A 27,760-nucleotide genomic window follows, 5' to 3' on the forward strand; every position below is an offset into this window, starting at 1 on the left:
GAATTCTATTGTAATTCAAATCATAAAAAAATATTAATTATGATGAAATTTACAAATAACGAAGCAATTTGCATTGACACTTTTTGTCTTAATAAATCAAATTCACACTGCACATAATAGTATTAAAACAAGTATTCCGTATAAAAAACAAGTATATTATGTATTTTACAAATAAAACAAATTTGATCAAGAATAAACGCTTTTTTCTTATATATATCTAAAACTCCAAAAGGATTTTTTTGTAAAATTATTTGTCGAGTTAAATATAATTTGTAAATGTTATATTGTGATTTACAAATAAATAAAACATCGTGATCTGACCTTACACGCCTATACATTGTTGTACAAAACAATGTTGTGATTGGACAAGTGATTGATATATTTGCTTCGAATTCTGAAGAGGTGTGTTGCATAGCCCATAATCCGTTAGTCGCAATATTTTGACAATTTTTGCGTAAAACGACATTGACTATACGCATGGACCGCCATGTCATCACCATTACATTCGAAAACCAACCATCTTCATGAATATATTTTGATATTCTGTTTTAATACCCAACATCATCTGTATTAATTCAGTAATATTTTAAACTAAAATTACGAACATATATGTAACTATGTTGACAGTGATGTATAGTTGACTACAGAATATGAGAATAAATACTAGAATTATTTCGAAAATTATATCACTTGTTTTATTAAGCCAATAATATATATATATATATATATATATTATAATTTTTTTGTTTTCTAAATGAATTTACAGATATTTGTCTTGTGGCAAAGTAATCACGCAAGTGAAATAAATATACATAATAAGCATTCTACGGCCTAACACTATGACATCTATGGATTAAGTATAGTAAATAACATATTCCATCATATAGTAATAATAGTGCAAGAAATATATGAGTATGCATATGGTATAACAGTATACAAATAATTTCAAATACTCATATACACACATGTATATACATTTACCTCATTTGAATTTAATTAATGACCATAGGACAGGGGTTCCAGTAGAAGTTGTGTTCTTCCACACCTAAATATTTTGAAGAAATATGTTACTCTAAAATCAAATTTTCGTTTATGTAATTTAAAGACCATTTATATGAGGTTTGATATCTTGCATCTGTAAATAAAATACTTTGCAAGTAAGATAACTTTAGTTTTATTAAAAATCAGTTTATAATTTTGAAAGAGGCCAAAAATGAAAATTCTCAAATTAAGTGGAATTTCAATATGAATAATTCTATATTGAAACCAACAAAACCAAGTGTTTTTGGAAATCTTGGAAACACACACGTGTATTGTTTACCAATTTTTCTACAATTTTATTAAGAATACCTTCCCATTTTTTCTACTTCAAAACAGATAAAGTCCCTTGATTTAAAAAAGTATACATGTTCTTTTAGCTCTTTTCGAACTTGAAGAAAATATTGATGTTAAAAGGTATAATAGCTTGATGTTTTTTACTCTTTCAGTGTTGATTTCAATGGCTCGTATCCACTTTTTTGTTCTTATATAAGTCAATAAAACTATAGATACATGGGTTTGAAATTATACATAATTTCAAACTTTTTATATATTAATTGCTTTTCCATGTTCAGCTAACCTGTGATTTACAGTCCATACCCAATGTTATGCCCACTGTTTATAGTAAAAGCTGACGTTATCAATTTTAATAAGTTCGTTATGCCAAAAAGATAACTTCTTAAAAATGAGATGGACGTCTGAGTTTTAACATAGTTTTTGAAACTTCATCCCAAAATTTGTTTTCTGATTTAAAATAAATTTGGCAATCAAATTATGGGGTAACGGGTATAGGAATGCAAATAATTTCATTATTGTCGGATTGTTCAAAACAATTTTAATGTTAAACATATTTTATATTTAAAAAAATGAATTTATAGTGATGTTTTTTATTAATACACTATTCTGTGGTAATACATTTTGTAATCAGCTAATTGTTTGTTCAGTGTTTCTGTAGTTCTCCTTTATCTTTGGTCAATTTATTTGTCTACAAATAATTAGCCACTTGGTAAAAAATCGAGAACAGTTATGAAGAAAATAGACAAGACAAGAATTGTAAAACCCACACATCCAATGTAAAATGATGACTTTCTTGGGTCTGAAGCGCTGGTCTTTCTTCTAATATACGACGATAGCCTTGTTTTATCTAAAGTATATCCGGTGAAAGTGTTAGGTTTGTGTGTGGTAGCTGCCGGTGTTGAACAATTACATCCACATTGATGCAAGCACAAAGTTTCACACTCATAGGTTCCTGGAGTAAACAATGAACTCTTTGCAGTTACGCTTGACGCTTCCAAATTAAAATTCTTAACTGGTACCGCAACGGTTGTTGTTTCTAATTTCAAATCCTCGTCAGTAGCATCGTGTTCTTCTGTTGGTTGATTTAACAATGTAGTTGGTAATCCCTTGTCGACTGAAGATACAAAAGTATAATCTTAAATATATTCAAAACAGGTTTTTTTCTATCATTATCTTAAACTACTACACTCATAGTGTCCATATTATGTTCAACTATTACGTGTTTACCTGTTGAAATCGGTAAAGTGTTCATTATGTCAGAACATGATATGGAATTTTATTATATTTTCTACTTTATTGTGGATAGACATCTTACTGTTGATTTTCGAGTTGTTTTATCTTCTTCTGCGTTACTCATTTTTTGTGGTTTTAAGGGGTTTCGCAAGATCACACTTATAAGTGTTTGGTATTGTATCGAACAGTTAATGCGCTTGTGAAAGATTTAAGAGCAATTTACACAAAACTGTTTCGTGTTATTGTAACTCCTCTATAACCAAAAATGATCATGTTTCTTAATTGTTAGTTCCATTCTCAGGAATTTGTGCCTGATTAAAACCGATGCGATCGAGTGGCATATGCATGCAATAATTTTTAATTTTAACTACAGCAAGATAATGTCTTTATTCTGATAAAGAAATGATGCAATTGGTCTGAACCAATTCCACTGAATGACATTTTATAGGAGTTATTGTCCCTGTAATTATTCAATAGTTAGTTGATTACATGTATTACTGAAAAATCTCAACCGAAAATTATTTAGATAAACCGGAAGAGGCCGCTATTGCACTTCTTCATGTAAATCATATATTTCAACTGACATATGCTAACCTTACATCTGAGTCCGGAGGTGATATTCAATAACAGATTGGTATGTGTCGGTTAGATGAACGGAAGGCAAATTAAACGAGTGTGAGGCCATATATTTAACTGTAACAACAATGCAAGTGACATTGTTTTCCAGCATTTTAATCAACCAGATCATTTTTTTCATTCTATATAAGTTCAAATGTCAAAGTACTAACAACTCTCATCTTGCAACCCCTTTATGTAGACAAAAAAGAAGACAACATGATTCCAGAATTATAAACACCATATTTATGCAATGATAACAAAATGATGGTATATGTGTCATATTGAGTGTTTTCTGTAGCTCGTTGAATATTCTAACGTGTCAATAAAAATCCTTGAAGTAGACGCAGTCATAGTCATCCTCATTATACATCGTATAATCTTCGTGATGTCAATGACCTGCAGCCATGCGTGAAAAGGTATTAATTACATTGGCAGGAAGACGTATTCATAACCCTTTCTAAAACTTCTTTCCTGTACAACTTATGCTATGAAACAACTGTTACAAACCCCAATTCAAATACAAACTTACTGCTATAATTTCGGATATTGCAAAACACAGACTTTTCAAAAAATTTCGCAATGAAAAAACAATCGCAACTGAAATTTTAATTACAAACACTAGTTAGTTTCCCATTCATATATATTACAAAATTGTACGTCGGTCCACGTTTGTACTGGTGACCTAAACACAATCAATAACACTTATCTGCAAAATGTGTAACCCAAATTCAGGCGAGGATAAGGCAAGGATTACTCGCAAGAAAGAAAAAAAAAACACGTATGTATTCTTTCCGAATGAGTTAAGGCTGTGAGGTCGCTAATACAAATCAGAATTAGGAAACTGAATTAGTTTGTGAATATATATCTTTCAATGTTGAAAGACTTCCAATTTTTATTTGAACAATTTATTTTTATGAGGTCACAATGATTGAATTGATGATTCTCAGAATGATAGTAAAAGAATAGACATGAAAACACAATATGTTGAAGAAGTACTTTTTGTATGTTTGTACTTACTTAAGCATCTTTGACAAAGGACAGCATAGCCGATATCACACGTAATGGTTTTCCAAACCCAATCAAGCCTACGAATACGAACACAGTTTTGATTCGCCCATGACGGACATCTAATATCCATGCAGTCTGGCTCGTCTCTGCTGTTATCCCAATATTCATATGCACCGAGATCTAAAGAAGCATTATTAACCCAGTAGAAGGTTTGATTTGGTACATTCCATTTCAAACCTATCCATACGTCATCACTATAAAATCAAAACATAATTAGTAGGCATAGATAAAAGAAAGACAGTTACACTTTCGTAGTTCTAGAACATGCCAAAGAACAATATCTGTTTCTGAGGTAAATTATTGGCTTTTTCGAAAACCGTAGATGAACAAGAACTGTCTTGAAATGTTTCACTCTAAAATAAAGTCTCATAGTATGGGTCAATAATCGTAATGCTTCATAAATGAAGAAACATACAAATAATTTATACTGTTTCGTGAGGATGTCCATTTCATTATAGTGGTTAAAGTTCTGACTAACTCAAATTTCAAAGATCTTTTTGTGCATTCATTTGTTTATCTATTTAGCACATTGTAGAAATGATATTTATAAAGCCTTTCGTTTCTTTTTTCTCTTAAACTTATGTCTTGTATAATCATGATAATGGTGTTTATATATTTGATCTTTTTGTATTTCTGCTAGTGAGTTGTTAGTTAATTTCGACCTTTTTGAAATCGAATTTCTCTGGTATCTTTCGCCTCTTTTTTAATCCAATTTTGGCATGTTTCAGTAAGATAACAATGTTTGCTTACCTTAGTAGTTGGTGATTTTTTAGAACAGTTTCAACTTCCGTTTGTTCAGCAGAACTTGTGATGATGGCATAATCCATTCCTGCACTTATACACTTATGACGCCCATTTTCCCAATTAAACGGACCAACGAGTACAGTAAAGTTACAAACAGAGCCTACAACACGTTTTCATATATATATTTTGATGAACAATACATAAATAAATGGTACAGTATAATTATTGAATCAAACGCGAATCTTTACTTGTTTAGTATTTAACAGTCGGTGGAACTCCCATGTGTCAAAATGTTTAATCCGACCCGACATGTTTTTCATTAAAATGTATAAAGTAAATTAATTAAACTGTATATTTAAGAAAAAAATAAAATGTTTTTTTTTTGGATTAAACGACCTACATATTTTAATTAGCAAAGAGAAGATTGAGAAGGTCTGCTTTTGGTATTTTTGTGTTAAATATAACGATGCATTATAAATTGTACAAATAACAACATCTATATATATGTTAACAAAACAGATACGTTTGTCACTCTTAAACATGCGATTGATAGATTTTCAACATTACGGCTTTTTGCTTTTGGTCTAAAATTCCCGTATTTTCTCGGAAACTTAGACAAAACTGCACCAATTGTCACATACAATGTAATCAGACAGCCTTTTGAAAAGAAATTCCTTACACGAAAATAGTGTTAGTCGAATATTTGTGGGAACAAAGATCTTTTTACGAATTTGATAAAAACAGAAATAGAGAGTATCATATTTTATGTCTTTAAAATATATAAATGATGATATGGCAACATTTGTTGTTTTAGGAGCCACATACACGTAATAATTTATCATTCACTTTTCATTCTTGACAATCTTGATATCAAGAACAATTGAATCGTGTTTATAATGTTCAACATATAATTATCTTCGACGAAGAAATACAAATAAGAAAAATATAAATTTACAAATGTATATTCCTTCGAATACTATAAAATACATGTTAAGTGATTTATTTGATAATGCATTTTGCTCTATAAGCGAAATATCATTATAGACTCAGAATAAAAAGTATATTTATTCATCAAAAGAAGGTAGGTCAATCGCACAAAAATGTGTAAGTAGTCTTTGTTGCTGTTTTTTTTAAAATAAAATAGTCCTCCTGTTGATATAACATGTATGATATCACAGAAAATCGACAAATTGACAAGACTGCATGACCAGGGAACGCAAAGTTGTGTTATGAAATATTATATAAGTAAACAATTCTTGAACCGAATTCGAAATGTTGCACCCATTAATCACACTGATGTCTGCTTTGAACGCGAGAGCGTTCTTCCCTCTGATACCTGAAAGAACTGTATATAAAAACCTAGAAATATAACATTTGAAATAATGAACAATATCTTTAGAAAAGAGAAAGGGATACATGTACTCACTGAAATGCGAGTGTATATGTAGCTGAGAGCCTAATCGTCTGGCGAAAAGTAACGGTGTTTTATAGATCTCAAACAATCTGCTACCAAAAGTAATTTACAAATTATAGAATTTCTCTAATTTTCGTTTTTGTATCTTTTTCATGGACAAGATGAATTACAATCATGGCTTTTTTTTCTTTTTGATATTGACTATTTCAGCACAAATAACTATCGATATAAAAAAGATGTGGTATGATTGCTAATGAGACAACTGTCCACAAGGCACCACAATGACACAGAAATTAACAACTATAGGTCACCGTACGGCCTTCAACAATGAGCAAAGCCAATACCGCGTAGTCAGCTATAAAAGACCCCGAAATTACATTGTAAAACTTACAATTCAAACGAGAAAACTAACGGCCTTATTTATCGAGCCCATTTTTATTCGAACTTTATGTTTTTGTTTACTTTTTTCGTTGTTTGGTTTAGAATATGACATAATTTAGTCAAATTAGTTTACTCGTACAAAGCGTTGTGAAAGAGAAGTGAAAAATACAACTTTGATATTCAAACTAATCAGTTGAAAACGAACTGATAATGCTATTGCAAAACAACAAAAAAACTACTTAACCATAGTACACAAAACACAATCTTCTTTTTAATATTTAAACTTTTTAGAAAACAGTGATAACAAATTCTTTTACACATACCTGCAATAAGGACTGGTCAAACAGTTAAAAAATAGGAGGGTACGTTCAACATTTTGTCGGAAATAAGTGGATGATTGTGGTCCGCAGAAGATAAAAAAAAAAACTGCAAAAAAATAGGGGCGATTTTCAATCAACCAATCAAAACATGCATCATTAAAATACGTTCCATATAAACAATAATATGGCTAATGTATGTTGCGAGGAGCACGTTTAACTTAAATGTTGAATAGAATAAATTAACACAATACCAACAAATATTTAAAGTTCAAACAACGGCTATGAATGTTTTTATCAAATAAGAAATCAGTGTACTCACTACTCTCATTTATGATTAATTGCAATGGTTATGTTTTGGAAACGAACACTATGCGTTACTTCATAATCCGTTAGTCTTAGCTTAGAACAATACAATGTGTTTAAATTTGTATTTCATTAACTAGTTAAACGATTAAGACAATCTATCGCCATGAAAACGTTATTTTAAATTAAAAAAAAACCAAGAAAAATGCAATTGAGAAAACAATATGTTTTCCATTTGACCTGAAGCGTCATAAAATTTACTTTGAGATGACAGTTTTAGTTTTGTACATGCTGGATTTCCTGGACTAAACATTACCGAATTATATTAAAATTTTAACATATAAAATCACATCAATGGAATTTTGGCAGAATATTTTCTAATGTTGACATTTTGAGTTAACTCATCGGTATTAGTTTTCTAATATCAAAAACTGGTGGAAGACGTTTGGCGGGAAATTTTTGAGAAAATATGGGAATTTTGTTCAAAATTAAATATCGAAAAATTACAAAAATGGGAAACAAGTATAATTTTTGGGGTCATTAATGCAGATGCATCTTATACCCAAATTTTAGACACGGTGCTTCTAATCACGAAATGGGTTATCTGGAAAACTAGAAATATCGCAAAATATCAAAAGAAAGGGATAAGTAAATCGGTGATTTTAAATATGATAAAACATGAAATGCCATTTTTGCTCAAATGTCTTAAACAAAATACGGAAAACGAAGAATTTTCTACTATGTGTGACATTTTTTGTATATAAATATATATTTTGTGTGGTCAGTGCAGTGCAGTGACCTCTTTACTACCGATTGAATAATAATATGTACACTGCTCTCAACTCCCTCTGCATGTAATTTCTATTGTGTATGTAATTCATGTATATCATCTAATCCTTTTTGAAAATCAAAATCATTAATCCATTTTTTTATGAATGAACTACACACCCCTTTAACAAATCGCACGTGGTAAATGATCACTCGACCAGAAATTAAATGTAATTTAAATTAACATAACAAAAGACTTGATGTGTACGATAAAATTGAAACTGCCTAATAAATACAGGTAGCCTTTGTGAGAAATAAATAAAGATAAAAACATACTTTATTCAAAAAATTAAATTTGGTGAGAGCTGGTAAAGATATATAGATCGATAATGATTGCAGGTACATGTACAATTGTACAAGGATAGATAAGATTTATAAAGGTGATGTTGATAATTCATAGTGGGAGTTTTTTTTTTCTCATTTGCTTTTTTCCCGACAAATGAGACTGTAAAAATTGGGGCCCCCTTAGTTGCTCCCCTGGGCAACTGAGGGTTGATGTAACAGGTGATTGTTAATAAAATATGTTTAATATTAAAAAAAAAAAAAAAAGACCATAGAGCCGACAACAGCCGAAGGCAACTAAAGGTCTTCAACGGAGCGAGAAAATCACGCACCCGAAGGCGTGATTTAGCTGTCCCCTAAACAAAAATGTATACTGGTTCAGTGATATATTGTAATGGACGTCATGTTTTACTTTCAAATATTTAAAAGAAACTAAAATTAAAAGCATAAAAGACTATACAAGGCCAGGGGATATTGACTTCGGACAGGCGCAACAATTCGGCGGTGTTAAATATGGGTTTTTTGTTCATATCTCAACCCTCCTTATATACCTCAAGCCAATGTAGAAAAAAAACACGCAAAAAAAACTATCTACTAAATGACATTTATAGACAATAGCAACATATACGGAACCTAAAATATTTTTTTAGAACATTAATAATGATGACTTGGTGATACAAAAACAACGTTCAATTGTTCTGGTGTTTATAAAATAGTTAAATATAAAACAAAATCCTTTAACTTTTTTTTCATATGGGAAGAAGTGTGTATATGTTGGTTTACATTAGGAGAAAGATATTCTCATATTGTTTATTGTAAAAAAAAAAGTGCCTGTATATAAATGGTACATTTAAATTAAGCTCAATTTGATAGCGAACTATATTAAAAAGTGTAAATACAATTATAACATACCTGTCACAAGTATTGGTCCAAAAAGGTTCATCAGAACCAATGCTTGAAACATTCTGCAACGCAATGCGTGGATTCACCGACACTGGAACATCGTCTAGTAATTCAAGTATAAGTACAAGGTCATTCACCAAAAAAGGCGGTATTAACTTGCCAATCAAATGTGCATGAATCGTCCATAATATGGGAAAACCTTATTTTTATGTCTCAAATTGATATTGCTGCATATGTTCATTGCGACCCATAATATAAACATAAAACAAAATTTAATGGGTATTGTAACTTTTTATTTCAATAATATGTTTAGTTAATTGGACTTATGTTTATTATCTTATGCTTTGATAATAAGTATTGTGTATGATCTTCATATGCATGTATCACTTAATTGATTCAGTACATGTTGCAATGATGAATCTCAGTATTTGAAACAAATAACGGCTGATATAATATATAGTTTTTCTTTTATATGAAATATCCACTTGTTCCCAACCAACATGACCTAAATAAAAATGATATAGTAAGAAATGCTATAATTAATTTAATAATTTTAATGATGATCAAGATCTCCGTTTGCAATATTGGGTGCCATATTTTAAAAAAAATCCTTACAAACAATGTCATATATCTGGGTCTGATAAATACAATTCTTTAATTCCAATATGATATCTTTGATTCTTTCTCAGGACTTTATAGATGAACATAATTTTAAAGTATGCCGGACGTGTTCTTCTCCTGAAAGTTAGAATTTCTAAGGGACCATAAACCCTGTGCTTTCTTTTTATTGCCGACCTGTTGTTTCGTTTTTATGAGAGTGACTTCATAATAGACATACAAATCTAGCATTATTCATACATTTCACGTCCTGCTATATGGATAATGTCCTCTCATTCAATAATTCAAAGTTTGCTGAAAAATAAAAAAATAAGAATTGTGGGATGATTGCTAATAAGACTACTCTCCACAAGAGACCAAATGACACACAAAGTAACAACTATATGTCATTGTACGGCCTTCAACAATGAGCAAAGCCAATACCGTATAGTCAGCTATATAAGGCCCTAAAAAGACAATGTAAAACTATTCAAACGTGATAACTTACGGTGTAGTTATAGGCTTAATATATAACGTACAGCGTAGTCGGTATGAAATCAAGGTTGATTGAAAAAGACATCTTCACGACAAGATAACTGGAAATGCTTTCAGATATCCGATTGAGTCTGTAGAGTGATTTGTTCATTGGCGCCTGTATATCTTTCCATTGTTTGTCTTTTTTCCTATGAATTCGATCGTGTCTCTTCGACTACTAAAAAGTAATGCAATATATTGTCTCTAATTCAATTTCATTGATTTGTTCCTGATACATGTCATGATTAGGGATGCTCAGTTCTCTTTTAAAAGACACAAGCTTTTTTACAAGACTGTTATAAATTAAAAGTATATGAATGAATGAACTAGAAAAGCAGAAACAAATAAGATGTGCTTGTTTTTAAGATAATACCCATTGAACATTTGGTCGGAAAAGATTAAAAAAATAAAAATGACAAGTATTTTTCAAAGTTTTTCATATCTTGCTTTTCAAACGATTTGTATTAAAAACAGGGAATCAATGTAGGAATCTGCAGGTACATGTAACTGTTGTTATTGTCACTACATGGATAAAACCAGAGGACTAAGAATATCTAAAAACAAATACAAATACAAAATCAGCGAAAATCCTTAACGAAACTGTATGTTACAATGTCCATGTTTATTGTCTCATAGGTGCTGATTTTGAGACAACTTTCTTTAACATGATTGTTTTTATTGATGGATTTCAAGCCACTGTTGTTTAATAAAAAGCACCAAACATGCAAAAATCACACCTAATTCGACAGTTAATACTACCCCAACTGGAACTTAGAACTGTCAAGTAGAAATTGAAAAGTGTAAATTTGTCTATTTGGTTTGTAAAAGGTGAATCGTTATTAAATCAAACCTACCATAGTTATAATTATATTTAATAATTAACTGAACGTTATGCATTTATATGTACTTAGTACCCATCAGCCGCTTTTACTATAAAATGACCGTTCATCCTAAAACTATTGTTATACTTTCGCAGGAAAACGTTCTATGTACAACAATTCCAAATGTTCAGTTTGTGTATCTCGCTGCAAAATTAAATTTTGCATATCAGAGAAACATGTTACGGATATATATTTGCTTCATGTTTGGATGTTTACAAAATTTATCAAAAGCTAAAAGCTATAGTAAGGAAAAAGACTTTGTAACCTATTATACTTAGATAAGACTTGTTATTGACTGACCGATGATTCTACATAAAGTTGTTCAAGAGGTAGGATTTTTTTTAACTTATGTAATGGTTAGCCGAACAACTTTTAAAACATTTTGAAATTTAATGAGATACTATTTTATATAACAAATTGTGATCGTTCACCTTTCACTTTTTATTTGAAACTTATTTGTCCATGCAACTAAAGGATAAAGCATTAAAAAGTGCAAGAAAACTTTGATTAAATTGTCAAATAGTCAAATTAGTTTTAGAAGTTTTTTAGGACTGCACTAATTGTTATACTGATAAACCGTTGCTGAATCTGATTTATCAAGAGCGTTATTAATTTTATAAAAGTGCCGTATTCATTAAAATATATCCATAATTGATAATATTGAATTCAGTGATGCACATGTACATGCATATAAGACGCAGCGACCAAGCATACAAAAGTAGCGAGACATAAACAAATAGAGGATATATTTCTGCTAGGGAGACCAAAAAGTCGATTTGATAACTTTTTACGTGACAATACCATAAGTGGTCTAATTACCTTTTGTAATACTTATGATTATCTCCGAAAGATACATACTGTTTACGTAAATATCTACAAGTAATGATACATTCAGATATACAATTTAAAATATCGATAATGAAAAAGTATTCATCACTGTAGTTCTTATCAATTATCAAAAGCGAATATATAATCATTGACACAAAATGTGTTTGCTATAATGTTCAAGGCCATGATTATAGAACAATCAAACGTGAGAAAACTCTGTCTGTTATTTGTTGAAATTCGTAATTGCTATTTAGCTGTTAAAATTGCATGTTAAAAACCGTTTTGGTCTTTTATACCTATTTAAATAATTGAATTTTACTTTTTGAAAATTAAAGAAAATGAACAATGGTCAATTTGTTTTGTTAATAGATTGCTCGTGTAATTTAACACAGGGGTGTTCTAAAATTTTGAAAAGTAAGACAATACCTACAGAATAGAAACTCCCTTCGAGATTCTCAAGATAAAAGCTAGATATTCGTCAACAGATGAGACTCCCTTAAAAAATGTATATATGACTAGTGTCTAATTCCACAGTTTTGAATGCGGTTTTGCATTCCAGTCCCGGTAAATATTTCAAACCTAAAAGTTAGAATGCACTTAGATTCATTTCTGAATACATGAGGATAGTCATAGCCTTTATAGTGGGTTGATATGAAGAGACCCAATTTTTGTTTGATCATTTGATAAATTAATATCGATAGTTTCAGAAAAAAGTTTAACTTACATTATTTTAACTTTTACTTTGAACCATTTGTTTCGAAAATATATGAAATTTGCATACCTTTTTTGAAATGTTAAAAAATGTATATAGTAAAAAAATGTTGAATGTTGCCATTGATACAAAAAACAAAAATTATATTTAACCAGTGTTATTGAAAAAAAAATAACCTATGGAAGATATTAACGGTTTGCTTTATATATGACAATCAAGAACTGAAGATAACAAAACATTTTAAGGGTCACTATATACAGCAAATACCGGTATCTTATCCCGGCCTTGTTTACATTAATATAGAATATATAGTTTGGTCAATTATGTTAATACACATATTTTCAATAGTCGGTTATAATTTATATAAAAAAGAAATATGTATGATTGTCAATGAGACAACTCTCAACAAAAGACCAAAATAACTGTATAAACAACTGCGGAATGGTACTTTATTCATATATCAATTTTCTAAGAAAGTTTCATTGTCTACGAATCTCAGAATTTTTTATATGTTCCAAATAAAAACTACAACCCGTTCCCTTTCCACGAATGCGACCTACCGATTTAAACTACTTACTGAGTTTGTAATAACATGAGCAACACGATGGGTGCTACACACGGAGCAGGATCTCCACATGAGACCACCCACAGTTTTTGGTGGTGTTCGTGTTTATTAGTCTTTAGTTTTCTATGGTGTGTATTTTGTACTCTAATTCTTTGTCTGATTGTTTTTTTTATGCCCAAACCTACGATAGTAGAGGGTCAATATATTTTCTGGTCTGTGTGTCCGTTCATCCGTTCATCAATCCGTCTATTCGTCCGTTTGTTCCGCTTCATGTTAAAGTTTTTTTATGAAGTTGCTGTCCAATCAATTTGAAACTTAGTACACATGTTCATATGAAATGAACTTTCTAATTCGAATGCAACTTTAGATTTATGACCCCAATTGCACGGTCTACTGATCATAGAAAGTGATAGTACGAGTGAGACATCCGTGTACTAAGAACACATTCGTGTTTATCCACGGCGTTGTTAGTCTTATTTTCGATCTACGAGTATGACTGTCCCTTTTGTATCTTTCGCCCCTCTTTTAATATGAGTAACGCGAAAGAAGTTTCTATTTCCATATTGTAGGCATTTTCTTATATTTTGAAATTTTAGATCATTATTAAAACACAACACCTCTTTTCTTAAGTTACATGTGCCATTTATTCATTATAAAGATATTTCAAATAAAACATATTATTCAAAAGTTATTTGGTGACTGATGGATTGTTGTTTATTTTCAATATTATCCAAAAGATAACATTTATATAAGAAAGTGAAATTCGATTATACGAATTGTTATAAAGACCAACATAAGTGCAATTTTAAGAGTTAACAAAAGACAGACAGTGTTTTCTCATGTATAATTGTTCTATAGGCATGGCCTCGTTCATTAAAGCAAACAAATTTTGTGTCAATGATTTCATATTTCGTTTTGATATTCGATAACAGTTTCAGTGATGAATATCTTTTCATTATTTTTATTTTAGATAGTATGTCTGAATGTATCATTACTTGTAGGTATTGATAAACAATATGAATCTTTCGGTGATAATCATTATTATTACAAAAAAGTGAATAAAACATTTATAGAATTGCCACGTTAAATTTATCGACTCGACTTTATCAGCGCAGTAATATGACCTCTATTATAAAAAAAAAGTATCATTATTAAAAAATTCTAGTCTACTATCTCTAGAAGGAAAACATGACCTTTGATCTCTAGTTAAGTCAAATTCATAAAATTATCTCTCTTTTTGTGTTTTTTCCCTTAAATAATAACAATATCTGCAGGTCAGCCATTCGCTTCATGTTTAGATATTCCAATCTTTTTTTCATTAGGAACTTTAGTAACATTTGCTTTGCTTACCTTTTTGTTAATATACAAAACATGTCACAATCTTGTCGTTTATGAAATATTATCTCAGGAAATTTAAAAACTTTTCCAACATTTGCGGCTCAGCTTCAAAAAGTTCACTACAATCCTACCTTTTCAACAGTGGGTGCATTTGACAGTGTTTTTACGTTATCCGGTATGCGAATCCGAACCATCTTTACTGATTCACAAACAGAGTAACAAGTGTTACACGATTCATGTTTTTTCATTGTTTGTTCGTCATTGATTTGGAAAAAAATAAATTACCAATTTAAAGACAGGAGCAATTTTTTTCTTTGTTTGAGAACAGTCTCTCATGAAAAGGTTACTTTTTTTGTTTTTTCTTCCCATGAAGTTTTCATTTTTATTCAACAACTAATAATCACATAATCTGTTTTTGCAATCCTTAAACGCGATCAAAACTCACTCTTTCATTTAACAACGTTTTAATCCGTGTTTATATCTGTAGCATTTCATTTGATTAATTTGCATTTCATTTTTGTCCAAAAGATCATAACTTTTTGTTACTGAACGTATAGGAAATTCAATCAATCAGATGCATTCAAACAACTAAATAGTTTCTAGTCTTAAATGGAAAATTGTCTCATTGAAATCAATACAACGTTGTTTTTTATTTAGTCTACAACATTTGATTTGCATCTGAAACAGAATAGAAACTTTAGAACTATTGTACATATAGAGTTTTTCTGAATCAATAAAAAGTATAGCAATAATTTTCGGATTAAACGATCTTACAGTTATCTTAAATGAAAAACGTCAAATGGGTTTCGTTTGCATAATATTTGGTTGATTAATTACATACAATTAATAAATGGTAAATTTAGTTTTATAATGATTGACCATAGATAACATGAAATGACAAATGTGCACTTCCTATTTGACGGTTCAAAGTGGGGAGGTATGCCGGATTTAAACTGAAAAATGTCAATTTGGTAAAGAGAAATGCAACCTTTAAAAAAACAATTGCAAATTTTGAGGGGATAGATTTTAACAACGAATCAACATGTTTTCCTTCAAAACGGTAAAAAGTATTTTAAGCTTTTTAATATCCATGCCATTGAATACGAGTCAAAATATTCAAAAGAAAGAATATGTTTGCACAGTCGAAGAAATACCATCGAATTAATTACGCGAAACAAAAAAAGAAAAACGACTGAGATACATAAAACCCCATCGAAGATCGTGTGGGATATCAAGTTTCCTTGAAAAAAAGTATATCCTGGTTCAAACGTGACAACCATACGTACAAGTTTTGGTGTTAATAGAAATGTTAAGATATGGTATCTTTAAGAGTCATGTTATTGGCTACAACAATAAGAACATAACATGCTTATTTTTAACAAAACATATTTTTTAACCATTTAGTCTTAGATGCATGATTTTTTTATCATTTGTTGGTGGCTTTGAACTAGCTGTCAGTTAACTGCGAGTTCTCTCTGATCTGTTCCTAGTGTCTTTTTGTTGTTGGGATGTACAAGTACCCGGTCACGTTCACTTGTATTTTTGTCCATCTGATGAGTTAAGCCTTTTTTAACTGATTTTATAGTTCGTTCTTATGTTGTACTGTTATACCACTGTCCCAGGTAAGGGGAGAGTTGGGATCCCGCTAACATGTTTAACCACGCCACATCATGTATGTATGTGCCTGTCCCAAGTCAGGAGCCTGTAATTCAGTGGTTGTTGTTTGTTTATGTGTTACATATTTGTTTTTCGTTCAATTTTTCATATAAATAAGAACGTTAGATTTTTTGTATTAATTGTTTTAAATTGTCATTTCGGGGCATTTTATAGCTAACTATGCGATATGGCTTTGTTCATTGATGAAGGCCGTACGGTGACATATAGTGTTTAATTTCTGTGTCATTTTGGTCTCCTGTGAAGAGTTGTCTCATTGGCAATCATACCACATCTTCTTTTATATAACCAACTAATCAAAACGACATTAAAACATGTATAGGGTAGACTTCAACTTAATCATCAGGAAACCTAAATGATTTTTTAAACATCAACCGTCTATTAGGGATCCTATTAAGGAAATCATGATTAGTAACACAAGCTAGAGTATCGTACATTCTCAGAGATATTTAACTCCATATGCCGGCCTGCTACATTCGAATGGAAAGTTCACAATTGAATTATCAATCAATCCTCTTTGTAAATTCTAAGATTTTTTTTCACGATTTCATACCACCAACACTGTACTCTGTCCCAAATTCGATAACATAGATGAGTTAATCATATTCAACACACTTTGAATTATCAAAAAAGAGAACATAATCTAATAGCGGACCGTGAAGTGTAAGAAAAATGCTAGCGTTAGGCTCTCGTGTGCAGTCAACCTCATATTAATGATGAAACAAAAAGGTACACTGTTGTCATGGTTCCATTATAAAAATTCTGATTGTCTGTTGTCATGTATACGTAACAGATATGTTCGTCAATAAAAACTCAAAATTAGAGATTTTTTTTTGGAAGCAAAGTAGTGTATTTATCAGACCCAGAAATGTAACGTTGTTTATAATGATGCGTATGTAACGATAGCATCGAATTTAATTTGACAAAAGGAAATCTAGATGATCATAAAAATTTAGAAATTGGTTGTAACAGGTCGGGACCACTACCTTATATGGAAATGCATAAATTAGCATACTTATGTTATCGCACATGTAATTGTTTATTTACATGTGACGCAATTTATTTTTACCTAGGTTTTTGACCAATCCACTAAATGAGTCACAATGCATGATGGACTACTACGTGTTTACAATCAACCAAGAACACGTGTTATTTACTGAAATACAACACATTTTTTCGTGCAATGCGGGATTCACAATTTCGCTTAGTTTTTCATTTTGTGTATCCTCATTTATAGTTCGTGATATAAAGTATTACTTCCATGCTCAGATTAACGAAGAGTTGTTTCTAAGTGAAGAAAAAGGGTTTGAATTACCCGATATATAGCCATTAACATGTTTGATGATGGCACAGAGATTTCATGTATTTGTCCACCAGAAGCAACGAAACAACAGCGAAAAAACACAGTTACCCATGAGACAAACTTACTGGTGTAAAGTAAGCCGTCGATAACAGCCGGTGCTGATATTCAAGAGTACAGCAATGTTCGTATAGATAATTAAAGGCAAATGTGGGATCCATGAATTTTGTGTTCGTAAAAAAGGCGAAGAAGCATTTACATACATGGTAGTGTTAACAAAATTTATAAGTATTTTTGTTGGTCACATTTCAGTATATGGGACTTCCAAACTGTTCCCTTTTTTTTAAGGTAGTGAAGTCAGCAACTGTAGTTTCAGTTTGTTCGTTTTTTAACGGGCTCGGACATTTGCCAAACTGAATAAAATCATTACAGCTGATTTCTTAAACCTGCAAAGTAAAACTTTGGTTGGCTTGCTTGCTTTGTTTGTATAGTTGTTTATACAAGCTTTGAAAATAAGATTGACATCTTTAAACAATATATATATAGGCATAGTTTAACTTGCATATTTTATATTTTGTACAATATACAAACAAGCACGCAAGCTAACCAAAGATTTGCTCCACATGCATACGAAATAAGCTGTAATGATTTTATCAATATGTATGTGCGACAAGGTGGAAAATTTGATATGTTTTGTGAAAATTGCTGCGTTGGATCTATAATAAAAAAAAAAGAAGATGTGGTATGATTGCCAATGAGACAGCTGTCCACAAGAGACCAAAATGACACAAAAATTAACATTTATAGATCACCGTACGGCCTTCAACAATGAGCAAAGCCCATACCGCATAGTCAGCTATAAAAGTCCCCGATATGACAATGTAAAACAATTCAAACGAGAAAACTAACGGCCTTAATTATATAAAAAAAAAATGAACGAAAAACAAATATGTAACACATATACAAACGACAACCACTGACATACAGGCTCCTATACAATATATTTTATTTTTATGGGATAGATTTCTTGTCCTTTTATATATTTAATTGGGCCGGTTTTTTTTTTGTTTGGATTGTTTTACACAAGTAATTTTTGGGTCATTAATAGCTTACTTTTCAGCATTGGACCTATGACTGCTTACTTTACTAAATTATGTCTTTGTTGGAAAGATGTCTCATTTGGCACTCGTACTTCATCTTCTTTTTTCTATATACAAAGCACGTTTTAGAAAAATAATGATAGGTAATATTGCACCCACTATGATCCAGAGACTTTTAATATTGGAGATATTTTACATATGTCAACAGGACAGCCGCCGAACGATAAAAAAACCTCTGAGGTATATTTTGTGATAAAATTAGCAACAAACGGATATTATCGATGGATGAATTTAAACTATAAAAAATGTATTGAGCTATATACCGTACCCGCTCAGTGGTGGTTCACTGAGGTCTACGGCTTCCTCCGTCATAATAACAGACTTACCGGTGTCCTAGCACTTTCTTGTGTTGGGTGAGGATTGATTGTCCTTGTAAAATTGTCGTAGTCATACGTGAGTGATACATCTCTATTACTTCCGATAATGAGTGTTAATAGATGCCTCTCTACCATTGCAGCTTACGAGGGATTCTTTGGATAACGGAAGCATTTACCAGTACATACGTTATTTCCAATTATTGTTTATAGTTTATTAGAAGCTGGCTAGATTGCAGTTCATTTTAGTCCGAAACGGGCATGCTGATCTTGACATGATCTGAAAATTCTAACATTATATCCAAAGGTATCATACACTTGGCTTTGCATAAACTACTTGATAGTTGTTATATATATATGCAAAGCTAGCTTGTGCGGTAATTTGACAAATTCCTTTTCTCTACAAAAAGTTGTGTGTAGTGTCAACAGATTGTTTTGAAAAGTAGAGGAAATGTGAGCTTCATTAAGACAATGAGGAAGTCGAAAAATTAAAACAGCCAAACTTTGTGTATTTCATATTGCAATTTAATAAGACCATATTTCCATCGAGACATGTTTGTAATGAATTGAATTGTAAACCCACAGAGCAGTATCCCAAAGAAGACTTGCTATAACTTCAGCAATATTTTCATCACTAGAATTATTCTTTTTTATATATTACTCTGCAAGCAAACTATATACAACTATAGGTTTTTATTGTGAACCAGAGATCAAAATCAGTTAAAACTTAGTTCACGAGTGGCCTATAGAATAATAATTTTATAAAGTTCTAAAGATTTGATTTCTCAATATGATCAAAAAGTGTACTAACATAAACCTATATTCATTTAAAGAGGAAATTCATTCTACTTAGAATAAGGTCGATATAAAAGAAAAAACTACAGATCTAAATACTCTTTTATTTTCTAGGTCGTACTTATTTATAAAGAACAGTTAGGAAGGAAAAAAATATCGTTGCATGGAACAGCAATATCTACTTTTCAATCCTCATCAAAATGTTGTCATGTGAAACTTTATTCCTTTATAAAATTTATTTCCAAGACCTCTCATAAACTAGTAAACAAAAGCTTTCAGTTATTGAACTAAAATTACACATTTCATGTAGTGGTATTTTATAGTTGATTATACCTATTTTTGTTTCATTGTTAACGGCCGTTCGGTGACCTAGAATTACTTAAACGCATTTGATATAACCTCTGGTAGGTATATACATATAGTAGTCATAATTTCTGCCATAACCTTGACTAAATACAGGTACCAGTTAAATAAGAGCCTATCAAATGTCAAGTAGCAAATGGCAAAACTGCTCTTTTACAGAATTGTTCGCATTTGACATCATCTTTTGTAGACTCGACCGTATATATGATGAATGACAATTTACTTATAACAATAACACAATGTAATCTTAATATTCTTTCATTTATCAGGAAAACTTACTTGTTCCGGTCAAAACTGGTTATTATTTGGAACAAACTGTTATAAAAGAGGAGACACTTTAAACAACTTAGCAGCAACCAAAGCATGTAGTGATTTGGGTGGATACAAAATGATGCCAAAGACAACAGAAGAGATGAGGTTTGCAAAAAGTCTTCAGTATATGTAAGTTAGCATTATTCCAGTATTGTTTAAAAATTGAAGATATAATGTAACAATAGCATTCTATTACGGTATCTATACTACTCAAAAAACGAGTTGCAATTTGTTAGCAAGCATGACATAAAACATTAATTTGAGGAAGTTCTGTTTTAACAAATCATAACTGCCTGAATGATTCTTCCAAATTTGCTTTCAAATGTGTATTTCTGCTCTTATAGGAACATTATTCCGTGCTGAATTTTCAAGGAAGTTTTAACCAACTTCTGAGTAAAATAATTTATTTCGATCATTTACCATTATCAAATCTAGTAAATACACTCCCGTTTCACAAAATGATGTAGTATTAGTAATTTTTGATATAATCTCTTTTGGTAACATATTTTGTTTGCTTTTGTTTGTCATGGTTAAATTTAGTCATCGTTAAAACCATTGCATATTCTGATTGTATATGCATTTGAACTAAATGTCATGGCAAGATCTATTGAGTAATTACTTTTTTTAAGGTTTGATTTTGAATTTGAGTGATATGGGATGGCTCTCAGTTTTATAATATAAGATACCCAGCACTGTATTTTATTGTGCTTCCATTTGCCAGCTTTCTAATACATATAATAGTTTATTGAACGCAAATGTATCCAACAATATACTCAATTATTATTGCAATCATATGTCAGTTATTTACTATTTTTTAAGCGGTGATACAATAAAAGAAGTATGGATTGGATTAAAGGAAATTAATTCGAATGGTATTTGGATTTGGGCGGACGGTACTGTTGCATCAGACCAAGGGATTGGTAGGTACCATTACATTTCTTCGAATTGTTAACAATAATTTATTAAGTATTTGTCAAAACGTGATATATTCACAACAAAATTCTTAAAAAAATCAATTTTAAAGAATTCAGAAACAAGTGCACGTTAACGCAATTTGTTTAATGTTTTGTCATATTCGTATCTAATATTGGAAATTTTCAACTAAAACCTAAGTGCGTTCCTAATGACCTGACCAAACCAAAAAGGTAATGAATTTAGTTTACCATACCACTGAATTTGATTGAAAGTTGTCAGTTTATTTTCGATTTATGATTTTGATTGTCCCTCTGGTATCTTTCGTCTTTCTTTTATTGGAAAATCATTATACTTTTATCTGTTACTTTGTATATATTGTTGGTCTATATATATAAATAGACCACCAATATATACAAACTAACAGTTTTCAACATAGTATATAAAGTGCATAAAAAAATCAACCTAACGTGTGAGTTCGTGGTCTAGTGGTTAAGACCGATGGCTAGGGAAAAAAAGTCGAGTGGACCTTTACATGACAGGACGTTGTTTTTGTGTACAGTGAAAATATTACTCTATTATAAGTTATTGCTCGGATTATTAAGCTAAAATATGGATTATTAACATTCTAACTTGTTTTAGAAGTAAGTTCTTTTCATTAATATTGAAAAAACCGTCTTTATTAACTGTTTGAAAAGTTGTAAATATTGTTGGATTGAAATAGCTACCCGAGGGTGGATTGTATAACTGTTTTTGATTATGTTTATAATGGAAAGACTCCCGTCGTTATTAACGAGTACTATAGAAAACGCATGTAAACAATTTCGTCATATATCATTTACTGTGCATGGTGAGAATGACAGAGCCCGTGTATCTATAGTTTTTACAGATCAAGATAGTAGTAAGACTAAAAGAAAATCAAATTCTACTGTCAATCGTGATAAAAAACGGATGAAAGAATATAATACTGGTGATGCAAACAGTTCTATTAGTGAGAACCATACAGATGTGATTTGTTCAGATCGTTCGTCACCGCCTGACATTTTTCTAAAATACAAGTTAAGTACCGTGTGTATACCGTGTTATATTAAGGTATATAGGGAAACAAATTCTGAGACAAGTGCCTGTGGCAGAGACCTTATCCCCTCCTCTAACTCTAGCTTATAAAAATAAGTTTTCGTTTCGGGAGGTGTTACCTTTCTGTAGGAATAAAACAAGGATCTCGGATACAATACACGAAGTATTTTTTTAGTGTACAGAAATGATCATCTATTCATCTCTTCAGTATAAGTACAAGATGCCAATCTATTTTTAGAAGCATACAATCACTGAAAATTAATATATGTTTATCACTGCCTATGTGTAGTGACAACTGGAATTTATACCTTGTCCATTTGATGTTTTATGATTCAGAAATAAGAAGAAATACCAGGCGTTATTATATGTATAAAGTGCATAGAAAATCAACCTAACGATGTTAGAGTAGATCTGATTCGTAACTTCCTCCTCGAGCGGGCCTGGAACCTGTACTTTTTATTTCTAACTTCTACGACAATATCGCCTAGCATTGCGCAGAGACCTAATCCACTCCTCTAACTCCAGCTTATTAAAATAAGCTTTCGTTTCGGGAGGTGTTACCTTCTTGTAGGAATAAAACAAGGATATCTGATACAATACACGAGGTATTCTTTTTAGTGTACAGAAATGATCATCTACTCATCTCTCAAGTATAATTACAGGATGATAATCTATTTTTAGAAGCGTACAATCACTGTAAATTAATATATGTATATCTCTGCCTATGTGTAGTGACAACTGCAAATTACACCTTGTCTATCGGATTTCTTATGATTAAGAAATACCAGGCGTTAGAATATGTAGTAAAGTGCCTAGAAAATCAACCTAACGATGTTGGAGTAGATCATAGTCACAACTTCCTCCCTGAGCGGGTCTGGAACCTGTACTAATTTCTACGACAACACCGCCTAGCATTACGCGGAGACCTTTACCCCCATCTCTAAATCTAAAGTTTATACATCTTTTTATCGGAAAAAAAGGGTTAATATAGTTATCAAAAGTACCAGGATTATTAATGATATCATTCAGGGCCAATTATTCCTAAAATGCGTCATGTGACAATTTCGTTCATTTTTCTGATCATATTGCGCTAAAGATCTTTGATACTTTTTTGTATATATGCTGTAATCTGTCAGTTGTTAAGTTCGGCCGAGTGGTTTCATTCATATGCCTACTTTTTTTTAAACATGCTTTCGGCATTCCAATGGGAACAAACAGTGCCCCTCTAATTGCCGACTTGTTTCTTTATTATTATGAGGCTGACTTCATGCAGGAACTTCTTAGGAAGAAAGATAAGAAGTTAGCACTATCCTTTAACTCTACGTTTCGCTATATAGATGATGTTCTTTCACTAAATAATTCAAAATTTGGTGACTATGTGGAACGCATCTATCCAATCGAGGTAGAGATAAAGGATACTACAGATACAGTTAAGTCGGCCTCATATCTTGACTTACATCTAGAAATTGACAATGAGGGTCGGTTGAAAACAAAACTTTACGACAAAAGAGATGATTTCAGCTTTCCAATTGTGAACTTTCCATTTCTAAGTAGCAACATTCGAGCAGCACCTGCATACGGGGTATATATCTCCCAATTGATACGATATTCCCGTGCTTGCATTTCCTATCATGATTTTCTTGATAGAGGGTTGCTGCTCACAAGGAAGCTATTAAACCAAGAGTTCCAAATGGTGAAGTTGAAATCATCCCTTCGTAAATTTTACGGATGCCCTCACAAGTCGGTTGACCGTTATAAAATAACCGTATCACAAATGATATCGGATATGTTCCTTACGTCGTAACTACAATCCCCTTCCCTTTCCTGAATGTGACCTACCGAATTAGACTATTTACTGGATTTGTTATCACATAAGCAACACGACGGGTGCCGCATGTGGAGCAGGATCTGCTTACCCTTCCGGAGCACCTGAGATCACCCCTAGTTTTTGGTGGGGTTCGTGTTGTTTATTCTTTAGTTTTCTATGTTGTGTCATGTGTACTATTGTTTTTCTGTTTGTCCTTTTCATTTTTAGCCATGGCGTTGTCAGTTTGTTTTAGATTTATGAGTTTGACTGTCCCTTTGGTATCTTTCGTCCCTCTTCTATTTAAATATTATAATTATTAGCTTAATGTATATAGTTTCCTTAAAAAAGGCAATGATTTTTAAAATCATCATCTAAATGCTATAAGGGGTCAATTGACCTTTTCTGACAAATTTTACTTTGTGTTGATATTAATGGTTTATTTTATTTTAGATGGTAAACATTTTCTCTGTTTTATTACGGTTTTCAACATAAATATAAAAACTGCGAAAACGTTAAAACAATCTATCATCTTTGATACAATATGCCATTATGATCACATATTATTTTCGTTCTATTGCAATATGTCTATGACTAGTAATACATCCTATAATAGGCTTAAACTTTGGCCACATTGACTTATCGCCAGTTCATATGTTGATGCTATTTTTTCTTCGTTTAGTATACATATTATCTCTTATTCCAAAAGATTTTGACAAAAATTAAAAAAATAATAAATGAAAATCATCATTTAAGGAGATTGCTCATAGTTTCGGAATGCTAACTGGTAGATCTTATTTTGCGAACATTGTGCTTGTCTACTGTTTCGAACTATCTTATTTAGTTTGTGCCACACTAATACAAAACATAGCATTATGTTTCAAGGGAAATGATTCCAAAAGGATTTCAGTCAGGTTGACTAATTTCTTAAATCTTATAGGGAACACACTAGTGGTATTACGCATAAACCTATTGTTTGGATAATAATTACAGTGTTATCTTAGCCAGTTCATTAAAACAATAATTGTTTAATTTATTTTGTTGGTATTCAGGGAAGGCTATTTTAAAATTAACGTATGTTTAACTGTGTAGACAGTTGTTTATCTAAAACGCCTATCTATTCCCTTCTACAAAATAAGAAATTATTTGAAATCGATAATATACATAAAGACCTTGAAAAATCTGTATGTGAAATTAAACTTAAAAAACATAAAAACAATTAAAAGTGAGGCATGTTTTTTGTACTTTTAAATATCTAAGCGTAGATTTTCGGTACTTATCCATCTTCAGATTTCAAATGTTTGGTTTTGAGCGTTCCTGATGAAGGTAAATCCAGAAAAGCGCTTCGGACGCAATAAATTATTAAACGTGTTGTTTTCCATTTTTTAATTATTCAAAAACAATTATTCAATGCACGTGACTTTGGCTATAAGTTTAATTATTTCTCTTCTTTATAATTTATAAATATGAATTATTTCGAATTTGCGTATAATTGGATTCCAGTCTTTGTTCATCTTCAGATTTCAAATGTTTGGTTTTGAGCGTTCCTGATGAAGGTAAATCCAGAAAAGCGCTTCGGACGCAATAAATTATTAAACGTGTTGTTTTCCATTTTTTAATTATTCAAAAACAATTATTCAATGCACGTGACTTTGGCTTTATAAGTTTAATTATTTCTCTTCTTTATAATTTATAAATATGAATTATTTCGAATTTGCGTATAATTGGATTCCAGTCTTTGTTCGTCTTACATCTAAAACAAGCGTGTCTCTAAACACTTTTTTAACAACGTTCATCATCAGGTTAACGAAATTCCAATTGGGACTTACTGTGCATCACTTATTGTAGACCTGTTTCTGTACATGTATTGTTATGAGTTCCAATTAATGTATAAAATCACCAAAGACCCATCGAAACAACATCTGATACCATATTTAGATAATTGGATGATGTATTTGCTCTCAAAAATGACCATGTTAGCATGTACGATTAAGAGATTTATTCTTCTGAATTGACTTTGAATAAAGCTAATATTACCAATACACACTGGCCTTTCGTTTACCTTGATCTTTATATCTTTAACGGAAGCCTAAACTGATTTTAACGATTTTCCATTGTGAATTATCCATTCTAGATGGTGACGTGCCCTTGCGTGTTTATATATTCAAACTATTTAGAATCGTTCGTGTATATAACTGAAAAATTATTACACAAGTGTTTTCGATATCACAATATAGTTAAAACATTTACTAACACATTTATTCTGAAACCAATTATTGGCATGACACACTTTATTTTTTGCGATATATGTAATGTTGATAAGACACTAAACCCGCAACGGGAGGGATTGTACTTGATTTTCTTATACATGTATAATGAAGAATTGATCTTGCAATTCAATTCAGGTCTGGAGCAGGCATTTCAGTTACTGCTTAAAGTCCCTTGGAATTGCTTAGTTAATTTTGTTACTTTTCTGATACCCGACTCGGACTTCTTTGAAACTGAAGTTTACTGTACGTTTTGATGTGTTTTGTTTATTCTGCATTTACAAGAGGTAAAGGGGGTATGTTGAGATCTCACGAAACATGTGTAAACTCACTGAATTTGTGCGCCTACCTTAGTCTGGAGTTTCTGTTTTTGTTAGCCCTGTATGTTTTCTTTTTATTTCCGTTCATTTATATGTTTTGGAGTTCGGTGTGACGTCAATTTTCACTGAACAAGTATTTGTTTGTTTAGAAGTAAGCTACGGCCAGCCTCCGGTCATGAATTTTCTCACTGTGTTTGCTTAAATATATTTTATAAAAATCAGAAACTAAGTAGAAACAAATTGTTCAACTTAGGAACGTCCTTTCTTTGGTGACCATTGGCTGTTTTCTGTTCTAAGGTCAGGTTGTCTTTCATTGACACAATCTCTATTTCCAATCACAGTTTTACAATTTAAATTTTGGTATCTGTCATTAGCGTATTTCTCTGCTGTGTCTTGTATAATGTTGTTTGCCTTTTTGGCCGTTTTCCTGTTTTTGGGTGGGTTTTTTTTTTAAATGTTTCCGGTTTCTAAGCTTAAATATCTCTTTTGTATCTTTCTATTATTGTTCATAGCTAGAATAGAAAAATATGCCAATACAAACCCAAAATATTTAACAACATCCTTTTTAGTATTGGATT

General features: G+C 31.2%; 1 long non-coding RNA gene across 1 annotated transcript; it reads right to left on the minus strand.

Annotated features, from left to right (window-relative positions):
• Positions 1-1,624: 1,624 nt before the first annotated feature.
• On the minus strand, positions 1,625-5,136 carry LOC143043182 (uncharacterized). The gene is made up of 3 exons (XR_012968245.1): positions 5,005-5,136; positions 4,204-4,448; positions 1,625-2,449 (listed from the first exon to the last, which is right to left on the minus strand). It is a non-coding gene; the product is annotated as an uncharacterized LOC143043182 (long non-coding RNA).
• Between the last annotated feature and the right edge of the window lie 22,624 nt (positions 5,137-27,760).

This window comes from Mytilus galloprovincialis, chromosome 8, assembly GCF_965363235.1.
Source record: "Mytilus galloprovincialis chromosome 8, xbMytGall1.hap1.1, whole genome shotgun sequence".
NCBI classification, from domain to species: domain Eukaryota; kingdom Metazoa; phylum Mollusca; class Bivalvia; order Mytilida; family Mytilidae; genus Mytilus; species Mytilus galloprovincialis.